The 24660-nt window shown below is 39.6% G+C and overlaps 1 protein-coding gene across 2 annotated transcripts in view; it reads left to right on the top strand.

The window, feature by feature from the left end:
• The window catches only part of LOC140501668 (F-actin-capping protein subunit beta-like), a 137740-nt gene that overhangs the window by 77040 nt on the left and 36040 nt on the right, over nucleotides 1-24660 (top strand). The window lies entirely within an intron of this gene.

The following is a 24660-nucleotide window of genomic DNA, read 5'->3' as shown; positions in this document are numbered from 1 at the left end:
TAAAGGAAAAAAGGTTTGGAACCTCTCTATCTTAAGCCATAAGTGAAAGCGAATCTATTCTTAAGATGCAGAATTTGGAGTGCAGACTTCTGTTACCTTCAGTGTCCTTGCTTGATGTGCTGTCAAGAAAAATCCGAGTTTAAGTCTACCTGCAGCTCTAATTCTTAGAGACTGTCAGATTGTTGAGTTCCAAAATTCACATCCTTCTAACATCATTGGAAGAATATGATTATTAAAAGTTGTCTTTGTTTCTTTGTTTTTTGATGAAGACAAGCAGAGATTACTGACAGGTTATTATTTCCCCCAATGCACCCAGTCCTATTCTTTTCTTCCTCTTCCATTCTGGGTTCAGCATTTTGTCTGTCTGTAGATCTTATAAGTCATTGCATCGACAGTGGACATTCTTCATCCATTTGTTTTCTTTGGTGCAGATTACTGGGCAGATTTCCTTTTGATTGCTTGTGGATTTCATTGAAAAAGGCTCTAGAGTATTCTGGAGCTTGAAGTAATCAGTGCAACATCTGTAAATAGGAACATCTGGAGGACCTTAGTATCTATAGGGAATAACTCCTTTATTCGGACTCCAAGCATGACATTCTGATGCATAACAATGACGAACAATCTGCCTTTGTCTTCCTATGTTTATTAATAATACCATTGATATATGCAAGTAGATCATTCTGATACTTTTTCAGTGATGAGAAAGTGGGGATATGAATCATTATCTATTGAAGACCTCTTGATTAATCTCCTTTTATTAGTAATATCACCATCATAAAGTAAGAGCAAGAGATAATAGGTGGAAAGCCTGCATGTTGCATTAGTACCCATGAATGCCAAAAGATCTAGAGGAAGATCCATAGAATGTTAGGTAGATTTACTTGGAGGATTTTAAGAGAATATGGTAAGTAAAGCAGGAGGAGAAACTAGAAGTGGTTTATGATTCATCATTGGAGGAAATACTCACATTGAAAGAACCACAGGTTCACTGAAGTATAAATGAGTGAATAAATGAAAAGCACTTACTACATGCTACATACTGGGCGAGGCTCTGATAACACAAATGTGAAAATGGTAGAGTCCTTGTCTGCAAGGAACTTATGTTCTAATGATGAAGACAACATGGTGGCTAGGTATTTTAGTTTTGACTTGGCAAGTCACAGGAATGGTGACCTTGGTAGATTGCCTCTCTTTTCGGAGAAGCCATGGTAATGCTGATTTGCTTACTGTTCCCAGAACAAGAGGTAGAGTGTAAGGGGTAGGGGAGTTCTCACTTACCTGGTGCAGGGAAGATGGAAGATGGAAGACTCCTGGTGTGGATGGCTAGATGGCATGTGAAGTATGGCTTAGGGCTGGCTTAATATAATTGTTAGGTAGGTTTCCACTCATTCACTCCAGTCATCTCCATCATTCAAGATAGTTCAGTGCACAGCATGGTCTCTAGAGGGTTAGTCAGGCAGTGTTCTGAGTGGGGAGAGGGAAATGAGTGGCTAGGCAGATGAGAAGATTCCTGGGGTGTATGGCTGCATGGGGTGTGACATTTTCATTTGTGATTTTTTTTCTAATTGTCTGGTGTCTTCTCTGATTCAAAAACAATGATTCTTTAGAGCTTTAAACATTGTCGCCTCCAGAAAAAGACTTTCTTCTTATGTAGTTCAGTTCAATTAATATTTATGAAATACCTATTCAGTGCCAGACACTGTGTTAGCCACTGAAGACACAATGGTAACTACAAAACAAACAAACGAAACAAAAACCAAGGACTCCCTCCCCTCAAGAACTATATTCTACTTGGTCTGGTCCAGCTGCTTTCCTCTCTGTGTTCTTTGGTGTCATTTTCATTTCCTTATACATCACATTAAGAAGACTGAAGTATAAATGTGGTGGTTCTGCTGTCATCAACAATGAAAAGAGTTTGTTTTAAAAATGCTGACGGATCTATTCCTTTCTCCATCTGCTTGTTGTCTTAATTCCAGTTTCATCCATAAATATTCTTGGGATGATTTGGCTCAGTGAGAGAAGGAGTTTAGATATATTATTGTACCTAGAGGGAGAAAGAACTAAGTTCAAATCTTGCTTCTGACTTTTGCCAGTTGTGTGACCATGGACAGATCCCTTAACCCCTTCAAATTTCGCTAGAATCTACCTCACAGGAATGTGGTAAGGCTCCAACAAGATAATGTATGCTAAAGGTTCTGGAAACCTTAACGTTCTATGTAAATGTCAGTTATTGTTATTATTCACAACAAAGAATCCCCTCTACCATTCTTCATTGTTTTATGAATTAATTTAAGGTGTTAGTCTTCCACCATTCTACTTTGTGATGTTTTGGAAATTAGGTTATATTATAAACTAGAGCTTCCCTCTCTGGGTGGCAAGGAGATACTAAGTGTTTACTGGCTGAAGGGGAGTTTTCTGGTCTTGTGTCAACTGCTTTATACAAGAAAATGGTGATGGTCTATAATTTTTCCTTTGCTAATTTCTATTTTTGGCATCAATAGCATGTTTGAATAAATTAGGTTGTAGATATTGAAGCTATATGTGGCGACTTGTCCTTTTTTCTATTCTAATTTGGTTTTTTTAACCTTTATTTTAATTAATCTGTTTACTCTTACTGCACACACATAGTTGATTTAAAATGACTATGACATCTATACAGAGTGAGTAATTTTCTGTCTAAAATTAAGTCCCTTCCTTCCTTCCTTCCTTCCTTCCTTCCTTCCTTCCTTCCTTCCTTCCTTTCCTTGTTTTCCATGCCAAGAATCTTCCAGTTTTTTCTTGAAAAAGGTATTCATGATATGTAGGTATGAGGTTTATAAGAATGCTATAAACCTTTTGCTTTCACTTCTTAATCTTAAACCATACCTTTGAACATAATTTTGCTGTCTTCCCCATATATATTTAAGTGTACTTTATGTTGACTTGTTTTGGAATGTTTTGTCAAGATCTTTGTAGGACCTTTCTCCCTCTTTTTTCTCTGCAACAAATGTTGGTGCATAAGCTACAATTATCATTATTTGTAGAGCAAGATGAGATGACCAAGTGTCTCATGAGTTTTTTTTTCTTTGTCTTTGCCTAATGAAGTTAATTTCTCTGAGATTTTTTAGCTACCACTCCAAGGAGAACCTGTGAGTGAATCATCCTTCCCTTTAGTTTGAATTTATTTATTTTTTCTGGTTTCATTCATACTGAAACTTTCAATACTGGTATGGTCCAGTTGTAGCAGTATGTGAACTTGTCACTTGATAGAAATCTTGAAAAGCACAATTTTATTAACAATCTAAAAATTGTGTGATTCTTAGCTTTCTTTGTCCTCTTTTCCATCATTAGGATTGCTACTGCAGAAATGGACCAAGACTGAGGTCACTGTGTGTTTCTCTTGGTTTTATAGGTTGCCATAGACAAATAATTCATCACCTAGAGGTCAGTCTATCTCTATTGATTCTCTCTGGGCTCAGGCTAGTTCTTGGTAGCAGACACAGTCAGCTGCCAGGACTATATTTGAAGCTTTTCTAGCTTAGTAGATCCTGCCAATACTTAAACTCTCTTGGCATGATTTTTTAGAACATAGGGTCACCACAATGTCATGATGAGGCATTGGAATAGGATTTTGGGGAAGGTCTAGATACTTTAAGTCTATCAGTTCAGACAGGATTCTGTTTGCAATTTTAGCTGCAATGACATACAGTTGAATCTTACTGAGCACCACTAAAAACTTGTTTTTTTATTGCCTAGCTATATCTCCTCTGTTCTTATGCAGTTGATCTGGTCCCAAGGTTAGGACTTTATATCTATCTCGATCTTATTTCATTTTATAGCTCCATCCTAGTGATGATCAAGATCTTTATGGATGCTGGTTATTCATCCAGTATATTAGTTATCTTTCCCAATAGAAGCTGTCAACTAAAGCTTCTCATCTTAAGATGTAATATCAAAGAAACTGAGCATCTATTTAATAGACATCTATAGACATCGTGCTGAATTTACTGGGAAGTTGCTAAAGAGCTAAAGAGCAATGAACATTTTAAATGAATTCAGGTTTCCTCTTGCATATTAATTATGATCTTACAATCAGATATATCCTCATATATTCAGCACACTGTATTGTAGTCTATAAAACAAAGCTGCACATGTGTTGGAAAGTTGGAAATCAAACTGCCTATTGGAGGTAGAAAAAAAAATGGAGTGAATTGGGCTGGGGAACTGCAGCTTATAAGTGTCCGCCAGCAATTGAATGCTGATGATCTGCGCAGTCAGCTTTCTAAAGCTGGTCTACTGAAAATTAGAGGCGACATAACAGACGCCAAATCTCCAACCTAAAATGACCCTCAAACTGAAAAGGTCACAGATTTTAAAAATTGCTTTCCCTCAGTTGATAATCCAAGATTCGGCCTACAGTGAATTAAACCTTTCCAGCTAGATAAGCCACCAGAGTTTGAAATGGGAGCACCATTTCAGGCTTGGCGTTTTCTGTAAATGGTTGGAATGAAGTTTCCCTTCCTTTAATGTCAATATTTTACTTTGGTTCTTTTGTCCCTTCTAAAACACGGTGAAAGAGTTATGGAGGATGGGAGCAGCGGGAAGTCTAGCATACAATGGATAAGTATTTCATTTCATTTTTAAAAAGCAAGTTTGATTTCAATAACTTGATGATCAGGTCATAGATGGAGGGCTAGAGGAGACCTTAGATGTCATGTGGCCCAACTCTCTCACTTTATAGGTAAGGAAACTGAGGCCCAGAAAAGTTAACTGCTCTGTCCTAATAAGCATGAGAAGCAGAAGTTTTACACAGGATTCTTGCTCCAGAGTGTGTGTGTGTGTGTGTGTGTGTGTGTGTGTGTGTGTGTGTGTATTTTAAATCAAAGTCTCAATTCCTTTGGCTGCTCTGTGCCTGGGGGTGTGAGCTCCTTCATCCATGGCATCCAGCAGACCATGTTGTAAGGGGAGAAGCCTTTGAGTCTGTCTTCTCCTATCTGAGGCCATGTAGCCCCAGAAATGGACCTCAGTCCTTGCCTTCTATGGTTGCTCTTTTCTACTCTAAGTGAAGGGAATGGATCCTCTGTGACCTTGTGAGTTTCAGAAGATTCAGAAGGATACCTCAGCATCCAAAGTCCAGAGGGAGCTTCATTGCCTTGCTGTTCCAGGTGAGGTTTTGTGTCAAGCTCAGCATCAACACCCTTAAGAGAAAATAATGGACCCAGATGGATGGAAGCTGACTCATCTGACAGACATTGCATCTGGATATGAATTTGGTGGGACCAATGCTAGGTAGCATCTGAGACAAGTTCAAGCTACTTTCCTCTCCTCTTTCTTAACTCCCCCCCCCCCCCAAAGATATTAGAGAAAATGCTTGCGCATTTGTTTTTTACTGTACTCTAAAACTTTTTAAATTAAATAACTTTTAGTTTTATTATCCGTTTGAAATAAGTGTATTCCTTTATAAAAGTTATGAACAAATGGCTAAAGAAACAAAGGGACAAATAAGGTAGGTAGGCTAGAATGGGGGCAGCTAGGTGGGATGGTGGATAGAATGCTAAGCCTTAAGTCAGGGAGACTCTTCTTCCTGAGTTAAATCTGACCTCAGGCACTTATTAGTTGTGTGACCCTGGCAAGTCACTTAATCCTGCTTGCCTCAGTTTCCTTATCTGTAAAATGAGCTGGAGAAGGAAATGGCAAACCACTCCAGTAAAATATTGACATTAAAGGAAGGGAACTGGAGGGCCAAGAAAACCCCAGCTGAGGTTACAGAGAGTTGGATATGACTGAAACAACTGACCAAAAACAACAAAACCTTGAATAGATGAAACAGCTGGGAACTTGAGTCCAGTGTTCATGTCTTGATTGTCACTTATTAGTTGTGCAATCTTGATCAACTCAGTGAATTTCTCAGCACTTCATCTAGAACTATCCACTTCATGGTGTTGTTGGGAGCCACAAATGAGATTCCAGGATTCCCAGTTTTGAGCTGGAATGGACCTTAGAGATCATTAAGTCCAGTCCTCTCATTTTTTAGAAGAAGAGCTAGAGGTCAAGAAAGTAAATGATTTCCTCAAGATCATAAAGATAATCAACGGCTAAGAAAAAATTTGAATCGAGGGCCTCTGATTCCAAATCCAATCCTTTGTCCACCACACCACACCACACCACACCACACCACACCACACCACACCACACCACACCACACCACACCACACCACACCACATGATACCATGCCACGCCACACCACGCCACACCACATGACACCACACCACACCACATGATACCACACCACACCACACCACGCCACACCACACGACACCACACCACACCATGCCACACCACACCACACCACACCACACCACATGACACCACGCCACGCCACGCCACACCACGCCACACCACACCACACCACACCACTCTATGCCACACCATGTCACACTACCACACCATGCTGTATGGTATCAGCAAAGACCCTGACATACACATGAAGGTTTATCATTCACTTAGTTCAGGGGAAGAAGTCAGCACCCGGAACTTCAGAGAAAATATAAACAGAGCAATAAAGACCAACACACAGGGCTTCCAATTGTCTGACCACAGTCTGACCACATCACAGATCCAACTCTCTGACCATTATATACGTATGTAGTTACCAGAGAGATAAGCACCAACATCTGAGTTTTCAAAGCTGGGGGGCTCTTTAGTGGTTACTCAGAATCTCATTTGGCCAAACACTTCCAATGAGTAAGCCCCAAAGTAAAACCTCACCTCATAGTATTATATGCTTTTCAGAGCTGGAGGGCATGACCCTCTGACCCAGTGCCTCAATAGAAAATAACAAAAGATGTTGAGGCTTATTAATGGGCGGGAAAGATCTTTAACTCTTCCTCCTCCTCCTCCCCCATTACCCTTACATTAACATTTCATATGCCACACTGTGCCACACCATGCCAGCCTTGCCACACTATGCCACTTCACACTACACCAGACCACAATGCCTTCCTTGCCTCTAAACACATTTTGTAAACTGTACTTTATAAATGTGAGCTCTTATTGTTGAGGGCAGACCCTAGATTATAGCCCCTAAGATGGTTTGGGGTGGGAGGCAATGGGTTTCAGAGGTTAGTTGGTGACTAATAGATTTTAGAGTATGAGAGATTCAAGGAGTGTAGAAAAACTATGACAGGTCAGTCTGAACTCAGCTAATTTTCTTTGTTTTAGAGCCATAGCCCAAGTCAGATACTGAGAATCAACAGAGTAAGCAGCCTTACAGTCTAAAGATCAAAGCCTGGAATTTACCAATAACGAAGTCACCAGATCCAGTGTCTAGGTATGAACATACGGTAACAACAGTGATTCCAAAGCCAGGAAATCCCTCATGGTGCAGGATCAGGAAAACAACCTGAACAAAGAGTGCTCAGAATAGTCATGACCTAAGGAGGAGCCTGCGGCAATATCATTTGTGGCATCGCAATCTGGGCAAGGATGGGTTTCCTCCCTTCCAGGTTTATTGCCCACTCCCCATTCACACGTACACATACACACATACAGATACATATACACAAGCATACACACAGGTGCACACACACACACACACACACACACACACACACACACACATACACTTCTGAAGACATCTTTGAGCATTTCTTTCCCCTCTGATGTCATCTGTTTTGCCCAGAAGATGAGAACCTCATTTCCCAGTGCAAATGATTTGCTATATGTATTGAGACACCTAACATCTGGATAGACACAGGCAAATGGAAAGAGTTACATTTTCATCTCAGTAGTTTGTCATCTTGTAAGAAACTTGTATCACAATTTTTTTTTGGACTGACCTTTATAGGACTTTGCACTGTGATTTGATTGGTATTGAGAACTCCCCATGTTTCAGCTACTAAGGCAGATCTGGACATGCTTTACAACTTCAAAGTCTCAAAGAGTTGCCTCGGGTGCAAAGAAGTGACTTGCATCATAGGATCATGTGGCCAGGATGTGTCCGAGTTTGACAGAAAACCTGAACCCAGGTTTTCCTGACTTTCTATTGATTATGTCGTGTTGCCTCTCCCCAAAATAAAAACAGGTCTGATTTGTATAGCGCTTTAAGGTTTACAAGGCTCTTTTCTTCTTTCAGCCTTATGAGCTTGGAAAAATGGTATAATATTATTATATCCCAGGAAACCAAGGCTCAGAAGTGTTAAATGTCTTGTCTATGATCACATAGTCAGGATCCAAATCCAGTTCTCTTGATTTTAGTCTTAGCTGTCTTTGTGCTATGGTATGCTAAAGCCACCCTCCCTACTGGCATCCAATTCTGAGATTTTTTTCCCCTCAATATTAAGCAAGACTTGTATCTTCTTTTAATAGCCACAGTGTTGGAATAGCATAACTCACTTCAAGTTTGTCACAGTGTTGATCTCTGGGCTACTTTTTTGACAGCTAGCTGGTATACTGGGCCTGGAGTCAGGAAGACCTGAATTCAAATATGGGTTCAGACACTTACGATTTGGGTGACCTTGGGCAAATCACTTAACCTTCATCTGTAAAACCGAAATAATAACAGCACTTACATTGCAGGGCTGTTGTGAGTATCAAATGAGATAGTCTTTGTAAAGCACTTAGTGTAGGGCCTGACAACAATAGTAGGCACTATATAAATGCTTGTTCCCTTGCCTCCCCTGACTTTGCTGATGAGTTTAGAACATCAAGGCCAGAAGGAACCTTAGGGACCATCTAGTCTAACTGTCTCATTTTACAGATAGAGACCCTGAGACCCAAAGAGAGGTAATGACTTTCCCAAAAGGACATAGCCAGTAAATGGTAGAGCCAGGATATGACCTAGGTCTTTAGAACTTGAAGGTTAGAATTTCTTCACCTGGTCCTCTTTTTCTGCAAATTAATTTCTGTCTGGATGGACAGTAATGGTGGGTGAATTTCCTTTTCCTCATCACAAATTCTACTCTGACAGGTGGTGGTGGTGGTAGAAATGCCCAAGAGTTGCCTAATAGGTGAGTTGTATGTTACTAGGCTTTGACTGTCTGTCCTTCTGACTCTAGATGTTAGGGGAGAAATGACCTTTGGACCTATTTATGAAGATGAAATTTGATGCCCTAACTTTATTAGCATAATTACCTTGCTGGAAAGCTGGTTATCCCTGAACAAAGCCTGAGTTTGTGGTAGAAACAGCACTAATTCTGGGGTCGGAAAACTTGTGCTGAAATCCTGCCTCTGGCACTAACTCTGACCTTGGGCCACTTGCTTATATCCTCCTTAAGGCCTCAGTTTCTTCAATCAGTTCCATGGACTTGGGGACTTCTAATACCTCTTCAGTTCTATGATCGTAATTTTGATGCCCAGGTCAAGTGACTTGGGTGGTGGGAGTGAGATGAGTCCTTGAGAAGAGACTTGGACTTTTGGGGCAGCAGTCTTTGTGGGGAAAGGTGTGTGTGTGTGTGTGTGTGTGTGTGTGTGTGTGTGTGTGTGTGCGTGTGTGATGACTTTGAAAGAGGAAGAAACTAAAATGGCCACTGAAAGGGGAGAGACTAGAGCAAGGCCAGTTTCCAGAAAAAAAGAACTTACTGGGGAGTGGGAAGTAGAACACTGCTATTGCTAGTCTAGTAGGCTCTCTTCCCCAGCTCCCCCTTTCCTTCCTATCATAAGAGCATAGATTTAGAGCTAGAAAAGGCCTTAGAGGATTGTACCCATATCAGCCTCATACCATTCCTATCTTAATCAAATGTTCATGCTAAGTATGTCCTAAGCCTAGTTTCTGTCTGGTAAAGGAGAACATGGCACTATCAGAGTCATCTGAATTTTGATATCCTGGGGTCAAAGCTCTAGTTGCCTTGACCTCATTATGGCTTTGTCTTGTTTGGATTCCCCTAGTGACTGGCTGCAGAGGAGCTCAGCATCAGTTCCCAAATTTGGCTTTCCATTCTACTCCCAAGACACTTTTTGCAAAAGGGCATCAAACACCCCAAATGTCTAAGGTTTGTTCAAACTCCTTACAGTTGGGAATCAGTGCTTCTCATTCTAATCTAAGGTGCTACTTCCTTCCTGCAAAGGTAGCTGGTAGCTACAGTTCCTCTGATCCTTAGGAAATACCTGATGGCAGAGTGATTTTGTCCATCTAATGGCCCATCTGGTCTAACTCCGTAACGGATGGTCCAATACATGTTTCTTCTGCTATCGAAACTGACATTAATCAATCAATCAAATATTTGTGAAATGTCTACTCTGTGCAGGAAACTGGGGATCCACATAAAATGAATGAGACAGTTTGATGAAAAAAAAGAGCTCACTTTCTGCCAGAAGTTAGTCTGGTACTAATTTTTTCATATCTTTGAATCCTTTTGGCTGTCTGTAGGGTCTATAGAACCCTTTTCATAATAAAATTTTTAAATATGTAAAATAAAATACAAAGGACTTTATTTTTAAAAATGCTGTAAATAAACCATATTGAAATGTAAACGTATTTTATTAAAATGTAAAAAAAAATAGTTAAGAGCTCTTAGCATAGAGCAAATTTGCTCTTAGCATGTTCTAATTCAAGAAAGGAAGCACATTATACCTCTCTCATAGCTCACCAACTGACAGGTGGCTCTGGATTAAAAACATAATTCCCAATCCCAGATGTTCTCTCCCTAGTAGTATATCAGTGGAATGTCAGAGCTGGACAGAATTTTAAAGATCATCTATTCCCATCTTCTGTTAGTTTGTTGGTTTGTTTTAGAGGAGGAAAATGAAGCCTCTTCCAGTTAGGTGACCTGTCCAAAATACTTTAAATAGCCTACGCCTTGATTCAAACTTGGATCTTCTGATTCTAGGTATTGAACACTGAGGGAACACTCTTCTCACCTTCCATTTAGAAAAGACATTTCTCAAACCTCACATTTTTACAAATAGAAGGGAAGAACTTAGGATTTTGGGAAGTGTTTGAACTGTTTATGGAGGCTGACAATCAACATGACTTGTTCATAATCCCTGACAAGAAATGATGCCCTCAGCTAGGCCTGAACAGGGATCTCAAACCCTTTGTGCTTTTCCTTCCTATTATTAATTCACAGGCAACATTGGAGGAATAGAATTACCTTTGAGAAGGTCCCTTTGCTCCTGATGGGGTTGTTAGAAAGGTACTATGCGTGCCCTGTTTCAGATGATAACATGTGAAAAGAGTGGATTGAGAGTGGGAGAAGCCAGGGTGGTCAAATAGCACTGCATATCCCTTGCTCCAGCATTCTTCAATGATTCAAAACCAAATGAAAAGACAGCCTTGAAAGGAGACTAGAAGGAAGGGCTATCACCAAAGGATAGTATGTTATCAAGCATGGAAGGGGGCTACTGCTAGTCGGGCGGGCTCTCTTCCCCTTCCCCCCTCTTCCTTCCTATCATAGGAGCACAGACTTAGGGCTACAAAGGGCCTTAGAGAATTGTACCCATATCAGCCTTAGCTGGATCTTGGCATAATCTTTTTCTTGCTTCCCTAGTTCAAGGTAGGCATATTCAAGGCTAAAGGAAGGGGTCCATCCACTATGAGGCAAGGACTTCACGGAAAGCAAGAGATTTGGATTTCATCAAGCCATAAATTCTTAATCAGCAGATAGGATCTTAGAGCTGCTCTGTGGCCAGGTCTTTGACTTCACAAAGGTGATCTTCAGCAATTTCAGTATTTGAGTGACTGGGCTGGTAGTTTATTAATGAAGTTAGTTGCTTCTTATAGCATTGTTTTATAGTTTCATTTTGATAACTTTTCCTGCCTTGGAAGGTCCTTGAACCTGCCAGTAGATGCAAAGTCCTTAGTTCTGATGGATACCATAAAAAGAAGGGAAACCCCCTGGGACAGTAGTATATACTGAATGTCTTGAGACCCTGTACATACCCTGTCAAATTTATATATATACATATATATTTTTTTCCCCTTTTTCTGCAGTTCATTGGATCACAGGATCAGAGCTGCAAATTTGATGTCATCTAACCTATTCACCTTTTTGTTTTGTGGACCCCTCTGGCAGTCTGGTGAAGCCTATGGACCTGTTCTCAGAAATGTTCTCATTTGTATACAGCAGAATATATAAGATTAAAAAGGAAGCCACTCATATTGAAATGCAGTTATCAAAGTATAAAAAAGTGTTCATGGATGCTAGGTTAAGAGTCCCCCCAGGGACACCCCCTCATTTTATAGAGGAGGAGTCTAAGTCCAGGGAAGAGATTTATCCAAGGCTATAAACCTGGGGAGACATTAAGCTGGAACTTGACCCCAGGTTTTTTGACTCCCAGGACCCTCTCTTCTACTCTGACATCTGTATTCCCCAATATGAGGAATACTTCCCCTTTGGGGAGTAATGCAGGAAGGTCACAATAATGATTTCACATAATCATGATTTCCTTTGAAATCAGTTCAATAGACACTGAATAGAGTCTTTTTCTTTCCCCTTCCCCAATCCTCCTTTTCTCCTGGTCTTAACCAGTTAAGAAGCAGAATTGTATTTTTTTCTCCTCTGGAAAACCTTCACTCATGTGATGCTAATTTGCCTCCGAGGGGAGAATGTTATAATTTTGGAAGCTAGAATTTCTTCTGTGCTCCTTAGGATACATACACCTAGCAGCAGCAGCAGTAGCAACAGCTGAGGTCTTTGGTAAATTTGACCTTTCTGTGACAAGGGACATCTGACTATTGCCCACTTAACAATTCTGATTTGACATTTCATGGAAGAATTCCCATTTTCCTCCAGCCTGTGTATGTTTCCTTGTTGAAGGGGTGCTGTGAAGGATGCCATCACAGTGAGGAATGATAGAGAAAGGCTCCTTGTATATAGATCTCACTCTATATTCCTTGGTAAAGGTTGTTTTTAAGGAGTCTGGAGTATTGTCCCCAAGGTAAAGGAGAGGTTAGCAAAGTTTTCTCATCAGTTTCCATCTCCCAGAGACAAATCTGTCCTCCAATTGCCAGAGAGGCTGCACTAAACTTAAATTTAATTCTGGGAGGCAGAAACAGCGACAGACACTGGTCTGTTGGGAAGTCAAGTAATGGTTCTAGTGAGTGTCTGTCAACTAATGAAGATGCTTCAAGTGTGATCCTGCCTGAGGGAGTTGGGGAGGAGCTGATTTTTCAAGGTCTCTTAGATTCAGTGATTCTGTGACAGCACCAATATTAACAGTAGACTGGTATGGAAGCAATTCAAGAGAGTGAAAATAAGTGAAGAGAGAAAGCAACAGCATGGTCTTGATTTAGAAGGCATGTTCACAGGTATACATAACTAAACCTTGTTATTTTGGATAGGGATAGCAAGGTTTTTGCTTTAGGGGACACTTTCTAAAAAATTCACAATTATAACACCTCAGAACAACCCTCTGATACTAATGTAAGGTGTGTGTTGCCTGTTTAGGTGGTGTATATTCAGTCAGGTTGTTTAAACCTGTATACATGAAATGATATCCCTGAAATCCCACTCATACTTCTCCAATGAAGACTTTTTTGTTTTACAATTTATTTATTTTTAGTTTTCAACATAAATTTCCAAGAGATTTTGAGTTTCAAATTTTCTCCCCATTTCTCCCCTCTCCCCATGCCAAAACACCATGCATTCTGATTACCCCTTCCCCCAATCTACCCTCCCTTTTATCATACCCCTCCCTTATCCCCATCTTCTCTATTTTTCTGTAGGATAAGATAGATTTCTATGCCCCATTACCTGTATTTCCTATTTCCCAGTTACATAAAAAATAATTCTCAACATTTGTCCCTAAAACTTTGAGTTCTAACTTCTCTCCCTTCCTCCCTCCCCACCCATCCCCACTGAGAAGACAAGCAATTCAATATAGACTATATATATGTAGTTTTGCTAAAGACTATAATAGTCTTTAATAATAATAATAATAGTCATGTTGTGAGACTAATTGTATTTCCCTCCATCCTATCTTGCCCCCCATTTATTCTATTCTCTTTTTTGATCTTTTCTCTCCCCTTAAGTGTTTACTTCTAATTACTCCTTCCTCCCATTTGTCCTCCTTTTTATCATTCCCCCCCATACCCCACTTATCCCTTTCTCACCTACTTTCCTGTAGCGTAAGATAAATTGTCATACCAAATTGAGTGTGTATGTTATTCCCTCTTTAAGCCAAATATGATGAGAATAAGCTTCGCTTTTTCCCTCTCACCTTCCCTTTCTTCCCCTCCATTGAAAAGGCTCTTTCTTGCCTCTTTTATGTGGAGATAATTTGCCCCATTTCATGTCTCCCTTTCTCTTCCCAATATATTCCTCTCTCACCCCTTAATTTTATTTATTTAGATATCATCCCCTCCTATTCAATTCACCCTATGCCCTCTGTCTAAATATATATGTATAATCCCTCCAACTACCCAAATACTGAGAAAAGTTTCAAGAGTTACAAATATTATCTTTCCATGTAGGAATGTAAACAGTTCAGCTTTAGTAAGTCCCTTATGATTTCTCTTTCCTGTTTACCTTTCCATGCTTCTCTTGATTCTTGTGTTTGAGAATCAAATTTTCTATTCAGCTCTGGTCTTTTCATCATGAATGCCTGAAAGTCCTCTATTTCATTGAATAACCATTTTTCCCCTTGAAGTATTATACTCAGTTTTGCTAGGTAAGTGATTCTTGATTTTAGTCCTAGTTCCTTTGACTTTTGCAATATCATATTCCAAGTCCTTCAATCCCTTATTGTAGAAGCTGTCAGATCCTGTGTTATCCTGATTGTATTTCCACAATATTTTAATTGCTTTTTTCTGGCTGCTTGCAATATTTTTTCCTTGACCTGGGAACTCTGGAATTTGGTTACAATATTCCTAGGAGTTTTTTGTTTTGGATCTCTTTCAGGAGGTGATTGATGAATTCTTTCAATATTTATTTTACCCTCTGGTTCCAGAATATCAGGGCAATTTTCCTTAATAATTTCATGAAAGATGATGTATAGGCTCTTTTTATGATCATGACTTTCAAGTAGTCCCATAATTTTTAAATTATCTCTCCTGGATCTATTTTCCAGGTCAGTTGTTTTTCCAAAGAGATGTTTCACATTGTCTTCTATTTTTTTCATTCTTTTGGTTTTGTTTTGTAATTTCTTAGTTTCTCACAAAATCATTAGCTTTCATCTGCTACATTCTAATTTTTAAAGAACTATTTTCTTCAGTGAACTTTGAACCTCCTTCTCCATTTGGCTAATTCTACTCTTTGAAGCATTCTTCTCCTCATTGACTTTTTGGGCCTCTTTTGCCATTTGAGTTAGTTTAAAGGTGTTAATTTCTTCAGCATATTTTGGGTCTCCTTTAGCACGCTGTTGACTTGCTTTTCATGATTTTCTTGCATTGCTCTCATTTCTCTTCCTCTCATTTCTCTACCTCTCTTACTTGATTTTCAAAACCTTTTGAGTTCTTCCACGGCCTAAGACAATTGCATATTTATTTTGAAAATTTTGGATGCAGAAGCCTTGACTTCCTCTGATGGTATGCATTGTTCTCCCTCATCCTAAAGGATGGAAGAAAATATCTGTTCACCAAGAAAGCAATCTTCTATTGTCTTATTCTTTTCCCCTTTTTGGGGCATTTTCCCAGTCAGTTACTTGATTTTTGAATTCTTTGTCAAGGGGAGGGTATACTCTGGGGACCTGTAAGTTCTCAGTTCCAAGATGATGCAATCAAAGAAGGGGAGTTTATTCCTCTCCTGGCCTGAACTCTGATCTGTGAGCAGGATTTCCTCTCCAGAGCCTCCACCAGCTGCACTATTCCAGCCAGCACTCCTCCTCACCCCAGCGCCACCACTCAGGGCTGAGATTGAGTTCAGCTGCTCAATTCCCCCAGGGGCTTTAGGCCAGGTCTCCAACAATGGAAGTTGCTGCTGTCTGGGGCCAGGGCTAGACTGGCTGCGTTCCCTTCTCACCCAAGTGAAAGAGCATTCTCACTGACATTTGAAGCTATTTTTGGCATTTATGAGTTGAGGAATCTGGGACCCACATCTGCTGCCAGTGGTGCCTTGAAGTCTGCTTCAGTCCTGTCCTTGCTGTGATGCAGCCTACACTGTGCTCTGCTCTGTGCCCTGTAATAGAACTTTTCTGTCAGCCTTCCAGGCTGTCTTGGTCTGGAAATCTCTTTTACTCTGTGGTTTTGTGGCTTCTGCTGCTCTAGAATTTGTTTAGAGTCATTTTTTACAGGTATTTTATGAGCTGTGCGAGGAGAGCTTCTAGAGGTACATCCTTCTACTCTGCCATCTTGGCTCTGCCCCCTCCAAGGAAGACTTTGCTTCCTGACTGGAGGAGAGGCAGAAAAGAGACCAAAAAACTGGCCACTCTTCTAGACTATCAGGTTAGAAATATATTTATCTGTCCTTCTAAATATTACTAGTCTAGAGAAATTTATTTTAGGTTCAAATGGCTTTGTAACGTTGGTGTCATTCCTTGTTCCTCATTGTCACATACTTCATGTAGCCAATTGGTTGCCAAACCATATTGTTTCTACATTCATAGAATCCCTATATACACTGTATCCATTCTCTCCCCTTTATGAACACAAATACAATCATATTTTAGTCTCTTATCACTTCTGGTCTGGACTATTGAAATAGACTTCTAATTGGTTTTCCTGTTGTTAGGCTTGTTCTTCCAAAATCTGTCTTCTACATATCTGCCAAAACTAAAACTCAGATCTGATCACTCAATAGACTATATTGGTTCCCTATTACATTTAGGATTGGTCAATCAGTTGACAAAAATTTATTAAACTCCTACTAAGTGAAAAGTCACAAAGACAGGAAATGAAGTGTCTTATATGAGAGACAGACTTTGGCTGGATTTCAGAGAGTAGGAGAGGGAATAATATCTAATGAGTTTGGAAAAGATAGTATGGGGTAAGGTTGTGAAGAACTTGAAAAATAAATTAGAGGAGTTTGCATTTTATTCTAGAGTAGGAATCCTTAACTTTTTGTGTGTGTTGTGAACTCTGATGAAGCCTATGCTCAGAATAATGTTTTTAAATAATTAAAGAAACTACTTGATTTCAGTTATAAGTCAATGAAAGTAAAGATGTAAGTTTGTCCCCACCTGAATTTGCCAACCTTTTGAAATGTTTTCTCAGACACCCTGATCTGCGACTTCATGATAAGAACACTGGCAGAAAACACAGGGAGTCACTGGAGTTTACTGAGCAGGACAGTGACATGGACAAACCTGTGCTTAAGGAAAATCACTTTTGCAGCATTGTGGAGGATAGAATGTAGTACAGAGAGACATGAGGCAGATATAACAATTGGGAGTTCACTGCAATAATGTAAGTGAGAAGTGACGAGGGCCAGAGCTAAGATGGGTGAATTATGTGAAGGGGTTGGATATGAGAGATTCTGTGATGGTAAAAATGGCAAGATTTTTCAAGTGATTGGGTTTATTTGGAGTAAGAAACAGTAAGAAGCTGAGAATAACACCAATATTATGATGTTAGGAGACTAGAAGAATGATGGTATTTTCTTTTTTTTTTCTTTTTTTTTTTTATTTAGCTTTTAACATTCATTTTCACAAAATTTTGGGTTTCAAATTTTTCCCCTTTTCTCCCCTCCCCCCCCAAACGCTAAGCATTCTAATTGCCCCTATGACCAATCTGCTCTCTCTTCTATCATCCCTCTCTGCCCTTGTCTCTGTCTTCTCTTTTGTCCTGTAGGGCCAGATAGCTTTCTATACCCCTTTACCTGTATTTCTTATTTCCTAGTGGTAAGAACATTACAGCTGGTCCTAACACTTTGAGTTCCAACTTCTTTATCTCCCTCCCTCTCCACCCCTTCCCTTTGGAAGGCAAGCAATTCAATATAGGCCAAATCTGTGTAGTTTTGCAAATGACTTCCATAATAGTTGTGTTGTATAGGACTAACTATATTTCCCTCCATCCTATCCTGTCCCCCATTACTTCTATTCTCTTTTGATCCTATCCCTCCCCATGAGTGTTGACCTCAAATTGCACTCTCCTCCCCATGCCCTCCCTTCTATCATCCCCCCCCACTCTGCTTATCCCCTTATCCTCCACTTTCCTGTATTGTAAGATAGGTTTTCCTACCAAAATGAGTAGGCATTTTATTCTTTCCTTTAGTGGAATGTGATGAGAGTAGACTTCATGTTTTTCTCTCACCTCCCCTCTTTATCCCTCCACTAATGAGTCTTTTGCTTGCCTCTTTTATGAGAGATAATTTGCCCCATTCAATTCTCCCTTTCTCCTCCCAATATCTTTCTCTCTCACTGCTTGATTTCATTTTTTTTTAAGATATGATCCCATCCTCTTCAATTCACTCTGTGCACTCTGTCTCTATGTGTGTGTGCGTGTGTGCATGTGTGTGTGTGTAATCCCACCCAGTACCCAGATACTGAAATGTTTCAAGAGTTACAAATATTGTCTTTCCATGTAGGAATGTAAACAGTTCAACTTTAGTAAGTCCCTTATGACTTCTCTTTGCTGTTCACCTTTTCATGCTTCTCTTCATTCTTGTGTTTGGAAGTCAAATTTTCTTTTCAGCTCTGGTCTTTTCATCAAGAATGCTTGAAAATCCTCTATTTCATTGAAAGACCAATTTTTCCCCTGAAGTATTATACTCAGTTTTGCTGGGTAGGTGATTCTTGGTTTTAGTCCTAGTTCCTTTGACTTCTGGAATATCCTATTCCATGCCCTTCGATCCCTTAATGTAGAAGCTGCTAGATCTTGTGTTATCCTGATTGTATTTCCACAATACTTGAATTGTTTCTTTCTAGCTGCTTGCAATATTTTCTCTTTCACCTGGGAGTTCTGGAATTTGGCCACAATGTTCCTAGGAGTTTCTCTTTTTGGATCTCTTTCAGGCGGTGTTCTGTGGATTCCTTGAATATTTATTTTGCCCTCTGGTTCTAGAATCTCAGGGCAGTTTTCATTGATAATTTCATGAAAGATGATGTCTAGGCTCTTTTTCTGATCATGGCTTTCAGGTAGGCCCACAATTTTTAAATTGTCTCTCCTGGCTCTATTTTCCAGGTCAGTTGTTTTTCCAATGAGATATTTCACATTATCTTCCATTTTTTCATTCTTTTGGTTTTGTTTTGTGATTTCTTGGTTTCTCATAAAGTCATTAGCCTCCATCTGTTCCATTCTAATTTTGAAAGAACTATTTTCTTCAGTGAGCTTTTGAATCTCCTTTTCCATTTGGCTAATTCTGCTTTTGAAAGCATTCTTCTCCTCATTGGCTTTTTGAACCTCTTTTGCCAATTGAGTTAGGCTAGTTTTCAAGGTGTTATTTTCTTCAACATTTTTTTGGGTCTCCTTTAGCAGGGAGCTGATCTGCTGTTCATGCTTTGACTTCATGTCTCTCATTTCTCTTCCCAGCTTTTCCTCCACCTCTCTAACTTGATTTTCAAAATTCTTTTTGAGCTCTTCCATGGCCTGTGCCCATTGAGTGGGCTGGGACACAGAAGCCTTGATTTCTGTGTCTTTGCCTGATGGTAAGCATTGCTCTTCCTCATCAGAAAGGAAGGGAGGAAATGCCTGTTCACCAAGAAAGTAACCTTCTATAGTCTTATTTCTTTTCCCTTTTCTGGGCATTTTCCCAGCCAGTGACTTGACCTCTGAATATTTTCCTCACACCCACCTCACCTCCTGATCCTCCCAGCCAGTGTTTGGGGTCTGAGATTCAAATGCTGCTTCCAGCCTCAGGGCTTTTGGCGGGGGCAGGGCTGCTATTCTGTGTGAGATTAAATTCAAATGCTCAGGTGAGGGCAGGGCTGCCTCTCAGGCTCAGTTCCCTCAGGGGGTTTATGCACAGACCTTCAACAATGGATCCAGGCTCCTGCCTGCTTGGGGAGCCCTGGTCTGCCGCTGCCCCTCAGCTTCTGTCTCCCGAGGGGGCCCGAGCCATGGGGGCACCCCACTCCCCCCTCGACCCACCAAAGGGACTCTCTCACAGACCCCCGTCACCTGTGGGTGGAGGTACTTGTGCGGCCGCTGGAGATCCCGTCCCTGAAGCCCGCTTGGATCTGTTCCTCTCGGTGCCGCGGCCACGGCAGGGCTGTACTCAGCTCCCAGTCCCGGCGCCCAGTCCGCAGCACGAAGGACCTTTTACGAGAGGTTTGCAGGTCTCTCCGGAACAGAAATCTCCCTCGCTCCAATGTTCTGTGGCCTCTGGGTGCAGAATTCGCCGTGAGTTACTTCTTTGTAGTTGTTCTGTGGGTTGTGGGTTCGGAGCTATGTGTATGTGCGTCTTTCTACTCCGCCACCTTGGCTCCGCCCCCAGAATGATGGTATTTTCAACAGCAATAGGAAAATATGGACAAGTGAGTTTTGGAGGAATGGTAACATGTTGAATTGAGATAACTCTTGGACATTCAATTTGAAATGTCCACTAGACAGTTGGTGATGTGGGATTGAAAATGGAGGGGGTGGATACTGAGGCTAGACATATTCAGTTTTTTGTCCTCTGCTTAAAGATAATTGCTGATAGAAGATAAATTAAGAAGGGTGAGGATGGAGAAAAGACCATTAGATATTGTTAGGCTGGGACTAACGTGAGTTGGAATAATATGCAGTTTAATTTAGTGTGAATTATAAAATGAAATCAACTTACGCTTAATGTGAGCCAAAATGAGATCTAGTTGAAGATTTTTATTGTTGGTATGTGATAGACTGCTGTGTACTGTTACCAACAGCTGTGTTAATTTCTTTTTTTAAAAAGAGACCTTAACAAAATGGACAAAAGAAAGAATACTTCAGATAGAAATACTGCCCATGAAAAAAAGAAAGTCTTGTTAATATATTAGAAGAAAAATTTGATGTAATTGAATGATATGAATGTGGTCATGGTAACTCTAAAAGTGCACAAGATGTCAGAATGTTTGAATTTACAGTGTAGAATATGACAAACTACGCAATAAGGCTAAAGAAAAGATCAAAACTGCATTAGCTTTTTGTAGTTTCAAACATCTACAAGAAATTGAAGTGTTACAATGATACAAATGGAATGTCTTTTAGCTGTTATGTATTGAATATTCAGTTAAAAACACATCCTTTTTAGCAGAGCAGTTATTTCAATAAAAGCTTCATGTTTATTTTAAGCAGTGAAAGAAAATGGAAATGAAGTAAAGAGCAAAGAACCTTTTACTGCCAATACTGGTTGGTTCAAGCACTTGATTGAATTAACTTATTAAAAATTAATTATGTATTGTTAAAATTATTGGAGAGGCAGCCACTGCAGATGAGGAAACAAAAGCAAAATATCCAAAAATATAATAGAAGGTGGATACACTGATTAAAACGTTTTTAATGTGAATTAAATAGACAGTCCAGAAAAGGATGCCTTCAGAACTTACATCTCTAAGAAGGAAAAAAACTCAGCCTAGATTTAAAATGTCTAAGAATCGCCAAACATTTTTGTTAGGAGGTAATGCAGACAATTTTAAATAAAAACTAACGTTTGTTTATCAGTTCCAAAATCCTTGTGCTCTGACAGGCTACAACTATCCATCTCTCCCCTTTCTTTCATGGGAAAATAAGAAAGCCTTGCTGACTGGTTTTCAAGTTATTTCTGGTTTGGCATGTGATGTTCAGTTGTTTTTTTAGTCATGTGTTACTCCATTTTGGGGTTTTCTTGGCAAAAATACTGGAGTAGTTTGCCATTTCCACCTCCATCTTATTTCACAGATGAGGAAACTGAAGCAATCAGGGTTAAGTGACTTACCCAGCCTCACAGTTAGTAAGTGTCTGAGGCCAGATTTGAGCCCATGAAGATGAATCTTCTTGATTCCAAGCTGAGTGCTCTATCCACTGTACCACCTAGTTGCCTGTGTTTGTAAGCACAGCTATTGAAAAATATTGCAAGGACAAAAGCATCATGTTCCAAGCATCAATCAATGCACATTTATTAAGTGCATTATTCCATGTGACAAGAATTATACATTATTGATTTTAGATAATGTTCCAGATCATCCAATTACACTGGATTAGCACAGTGAATCAGGGCCACGCCTGAAATCAGGAAGACCTGAATTCAAATCTAGCCTCAGATACTTGCTAGCTGTGTGGCCCTGGGCAAATCACTTAACCTCGGTTTGCCTCAATTTCTTTAACTGTAAAATGGAGATATCCCCTATCTTAAAGTGTTGTTTTGAGGATCAAATGAGATAATTGCAGAAGTGCTTAGTACAGTGCCTGGCACATAGTAAGTGCTATCTAAATTACCATTCACTTTCCTTTCCCTCTATTTGTTTCTTTGGTACAATTGTGAGCACTCCAATTTACTCTCGATGTGAATGAAGCTCTCTGTGTACCTACCAGGGTACGTATGAAGATTTAAAGAGAGAGAAAACAAGTCAGTCTACACTGTTAAAATATTTCAGACAACAATAATGATTGTCCTATCATCAGTATAAGCTTATCTTTAGTTTCGATACTAATTTTTATTTTTATATTTTGCTTTCTATAAATTACTTGGTGGCAAAGTGGATAGCGCATTGGACTTGGAGTCAGTAAGACCTGTTTGCAAAACCAGTCTTAGACCTTTGCTAGCTCTATGATCCTGGGCAAGTCCCTTAACCTTTCTGTGCCTCAGTTTCCTCATTTGTAAAATCGAGATAATAACAGCACCTATCTTGCTGAGTTATTGTGATGATAAAAATAAAATAATATTTATTTCACAAACCTTAAAGCACTAAATACTATTATTATTTTTATTATATAGTGAACCAGAAATACATTTTTCTTATCCTGTACTATTATATTAACACCCTGAGAAAAACTTATTTTTAAAATTTTTCAGTGCTTATTTTCATATGTGACCATATTTTATTTATAGTTACAACTTTAAATAAAGCAAATTTGAATAATCCAACTACTTCACAGAATTCCTTTTTTATACTCACTGAGACCTAGCTGTAAACTTTTCTGTATGCTATTTAAATCTCTTCACATCCTGTACTCTTCGTATATTTCCAGTTTTCCCTTATGTTACCCTACTTTACATGTTCTGTGAACCAACTCTATTGACCTAATCTATCCCCAAACTCTGTGCCTTTGTGCTGGCTGTCTAGATGGCTGAAATGGACTCCTTCCTCACTTTCAGTTATTAGAGCCCCTGATAATTTAGGACTCATCTCAGGAACCACCTCCTAGATAAAGTCCTTCTTGATTTTCACAAACCATCGGTGTACTTTCTCCTCAAATGACTTTGTATTCCTTCTGTACACATTATGTATAGGCATGTGTTCATTCCATTATTAGAGTATAAGCTTCTAGAGGGTTGGGACAATTTTCATTTCCGTCTTTGTATTCCCACAGCTTAGCACAGTGCCTGACACACAGTAACTACTTAATGTTTGTTGGTTGAATGAGTTATCCTCCTATGGTACTGTGGCTGTTGTTGCCACCTGGGTGTCCCGTCTTCCTATATTACGTACAAAGTTTTTCTCACATAAATTGGTTATAACCAGGGAGAAAAATGGTTTATTATAGATTTTGCCCAGGTATAAGAAATACGTACACCTCTTCACTACTTGTTCATTCTGCCTTCAGAATGTGGAAGAAAAACAATATATATACTAATACTTTACTACTTAGGCACATAGTTGTATTTAATTTACCATTGATTTATATCCATTTCTTACTGAGATAGACAGAGGTGGAGGGAAGGGAGGGAGGGAGGGAGGAAGGGAGGGTTGCCCAAATTGGCACATTCACTCATGCTCTCAGATATGACTGTTCTCTAAGATATCAGGTAAGGGAGTCTGGGTTGATCTTCCATCTCAGTCTTCTTGAAACACTCTCCTGGAGGAATCAATGGGGGTTCTCTTTCTTTGATGTCTATATCAAGAATCACACTGAATAGGAAGTAGAGAAAGTGCTTCCTTTTCAGTTGAAAGAGGGCACTTTTTTGGATGGGTCTTATGGGTCAATGAATTCACTGGTAGGTAATAATCTTATCTAGACAATAGTTAAGTTATCATCCTTAATCCATTTCTCTAAGAAGGCCCTTTTTGTCCTCCTCCTATCTGACTGATGGTTGACCTTCTCTAGAGAGGTGAACCAAACTAACATCACTATGTTAGAATCAAATTACAATGTGTCTGACTGTGACTGATCAGACAAATACAAGCATGGAATGCTCTACCATAGGTTGGGAACAAATAGTCCATGTGAACATTTGGGGTAGATTCTCTAAATTTGTGCATCTCACATTTCTTTTGAGCTACTTCAATTCTGCTTTGCTCATAGAGCACAGAACCTTCTCTGATGTGGGCCCACCATGCTGAGTGGTCCTGTGCTAGTATCTCCCATGTCTCACAATCAGTTCTAAAGTTCTTAAGATAGACTTTGAGTGTTTTTGTATCACTTTTCCTGACCACCATGTGAGTGCTGGCCCTGTGTGAGTTCTCCATAAAATAATCTTTTTGGCAAGCATACGTTTGGCATTCAAAAGTGACTTGCCCATCAGAGTTGTGTTCTCTGCACTAAAGTTTAAATACTTGTCAGTTTAGTTTGAGAAAGCTTCTCAGTGTCTGGTATTTTATCCTGCCAGGTGATCTTCAGAATCTTCCTAAGATACTTGCCTTTCTCTGAAATCTCGAAAAGGCTTTAGAGAAATACTATTTCATAATTTTTCCAGGGAAGCTAAATTTCTAAATTAAAAAAAAAATAAGTAGAAAACAACTCAGATAATACTGCAAATATGCAGATACAG

Source organism: Notamacropus eugenii, chromosome 4 (assembly GCF_028372415.1).
Source record: "Notamacropus eugenii isolate mMacEug1 chromosome 4, mMacEug1.pri_v2, whole genome shotgun sequence".
NCBI classification, from domain to species: domain Eukaryota; kingdom Metazoa; phylum Chordata; class Mammalia; order Diprotodontia; family Macropodidae; genus Notamacropus; species Notamacropus eugenii.
Note: the sequence above shows the minus strand (reverse complement) of the source record. Positions and strands in the feature narration are given on the sequence as shown.